We start from the raw sequence: 2,808 nt of genomic DNA on the forward strand, positions 1-2,808 counted from the left end.
GTGTTTTTATTGTGACACTGAAAACTGAATACTGTTACCACACACAAGTATTTCATGATATTTTAAATGCACAGATACAGTTTTTTTTACCATTACTTTTCATCCATTGTAGTTATGAAGTTGTGTGTTGAATCACAAACCACAAAATGACAGTTCACATAGCACAAATGTTTCAATGCTCAAATGGTTGAAGGATCTGCGCCAGCTGTACCTACACACACACACACACACACACACACACACACACAGTGTTACGGTAGGTGCTGCTCATGTTGTTGCCTTCTGCTGCTGAGATAGTAGCAAAGTCTATACTGTTGTTTTCAAATGCATGTCTATATACCCTGAGTGCACTGACATTTCAAGACCTACTTTATTCCATCAACCCCCTATGATAATACAAGCATGTCAACTGCTCCATCTAGGAGCCCAACAGCGAGGCAGAGGCGCGGTACAACAACACCCATGGCCGGACCCGCGTTGTTGTGGAGAGGGCCCTGGGCATGTGGAAAGGTGTTTGAGCAAATCCGCTGGTGGCCTGAAGCTCAATCCTGCAAAGGCGTGCAGTGTAGTTTGGGTGGCGGCGCTTCTGCAACATGGCCCTTCAGGATCACATCCCACTGCCGGCTGATGAGGAGCTGTTAGTGGAGGAGGTGGAAGAGGTCATTCCAGTGGCTGCTGCACACCTTCCTGCTGGCCTGGAAGCACACTGGGAATTAGTTGCACATATGTTTGGCCCCTAAACACCCAAACCCCTCAATTCCCTGCCACATTCCCTGTTTTTTCCCCCTTTTGTTTATGTTTTTTACATTTCTTTTAGTTTAGTGGGGGTGAGGGGGTAAATGTACTTAACTTTCCCACCATCACTTTCTCCCCATGATCCCTCTCACACACACACACACACACACACACACACGTTTCCTATGAGCCATGACATCAAAATACATACACAGATTGATAGGTCACAAAGCAAAGGCAACTTACCATTTTTCCGCCTCCCATGACAGGCCTACCCATACCTGGGCCATGAAGGACAAGTTAAACCAGTGAAAATCATGTCACATTTTGACACTGACCACAGCACTCTGCATGCTCACTTATCCGCCAAGTCCCAGAGGTCTTAAAGTTCTCCAAGCGAGAGGCTACTCAACTTCACAGCAGCATTCTCCAATGTCATTGTACCAACATAATTCAGCTATGTGTTCAAATATCAAGATCATATAATAACTAAGAGTAGCCTAACTTATACACCCGCTAAACATAGCTTGTGATCAGACAAGATACAACACAAACCCCACTCCACGGGGATGCTCACCTCACACCCATCGACTCAGTCTTGAACCCCTGACCTCTCTCATGTAAAGCTCACACGCTACAGTCTCTGCCACAGCAGAGCAGTTTTACTTCACCACATCATAATGGGCTGTAGAGTCCATATACCGTTAGCTATGTGTATGATTAGCAGATGCTTCATCCAGACACACTTAACATACGACTACAATGTAACGTTATTCTTTTATAACAATTACAATGCTAGCCTCACATAACAATACCGTTGGCATTCAAAAGCTTTATCACCAGATAACTTAATGAGTGTTTGAAAGAATCTGTGCTGACACATTAGCATTAGGCTACATGTAAATTCACAAATAATAACAACACAGATGATTGCGGTCACCATAACACTTCACCACAGGCCGCTCTGTTGTAGGCTAACTCCACAACACTTCGCTTTCCACTGTACCACATAACGTTGTCCAGTAATGTGCAATTGTAGCCTCCAGCAATGCTATGGTATGGTATCCCACAGCAATGTTATGGGATCGTTTAATGGCTACCTCTCATCCATCTGTCCTCTGCGTGTTCCGTCATCAGGGTTACGTTGTCTCCAGCAACTATGCTTCTTACTACATACTACAGGTCGAGAGGTGTAGCTGTAACTACACAACTTTACGATACTGGTTGCGAACATTAGTTGCTACTATGGTTTTGGGAAACACTGACGCAGTGTCACGATGCATCGTACTATGTAAGTTCCACCACCATAGTTCACACTATCGTTTTGGGGAACAGTTGTGTCGTACTTACATAGTTGCAACCATGTTAGTTGCTACCGTAGTTAGCAACGATGCTTTTGGGAAACGCACCCCTGTATCTCAGCTCATTTTCATCTCACTGAGACACTAGTCTGGCTGCTTTCAAATCACTTAGATTTCCCTTCAGCCACCAGGAGGGTGGGCCAATCAGCAATGAGAGGGGATGACGTTAGTTTTTAAATTGAAAGTGGCAGTGGTAAACGGTAGTAGCAATGGTTGCAAACATTTATACAGCAGTGGTCAATGAACTGTTTCCTGACTTCGGATGCAGGCATTAATCATCAGCTTGTAAAGATTATGAGAAGTAGGAAGCAACAATAGGAATCTCCGATCAATATAATTGCTTAATACTATGTCAATTACGATGATGGGGTTGGAAACATTACCCAAAGCGCAGTACCCAGAGTCCAGATTATTTGTGAGTAACAACCAGAGGTTCCTAGCCTGGAAAATCCAGGCCCAATCCGAAAGATTAAGAGTCTGACTACGAGTAATGAAAATGGCCCAACTCGAGGGGCAGCAACAAACATGCATTTGAAAATATCACTGCACGCAGTTGGATAATGTCGTGAACGAGGGGCTACAACTTCCCCAGAACACAGGCCTCAGATCCACCCAAGACACATGCAACAAAGTTTATTTAGATTGTTATTTTATTTATTTATACAAAGGCACACAGGACTGGAGGTCAGCAGACTGATAGAAAATAGCACCA

The 2,808-nt window shown here is 44.1% G+C and overlaps 1 long non-coding RNA gene across 2 annotated transcripts; it reads right to left on the minus strand.

Annotated features, from left to right (window-relative positions):
• Positions 1 to 580: 580 nt before the first annotated feature.
• LOC125286780 lies at positions 581 to 2,149 on the minus strand. 2 transcript variants are annotated; one of them, XR_007192242.1, is made up of 3 exons: positions 2,086 to 2,149; positions 982 to 1,016; positions 581 to 695 (listed from the first exon to the last, which is right to left on the minus strand). It is a non-coding gene; the product is annotated as an uncharacterized LOC125286780 (long non-coding RNA). The 2 variants fall into 2 exon arrangements; XR_007192241.1 differs by lacking the exon at positions 2,086 to 2,149 and adding an exon at positions 1,313 to 1,387.
• Positions 2,150 to 2,808: the final 659 nt, after the last annotated feature.

This window comes from Alosa alosa, chromosome 21, assembly GCF_017589495.1.
Source record: "Alosa alosa isolate M-15738 ecotype Scorff River chromosome 21, AALO_Geno_1.1, whole genome shotgun sequence".
Classification (NCBI taxonomy): Eukaryota; Metazoa; Chordata; class Actinopteri; order Clupeiformes; family Clupeidae; genus Alosa; species Alosa alosa.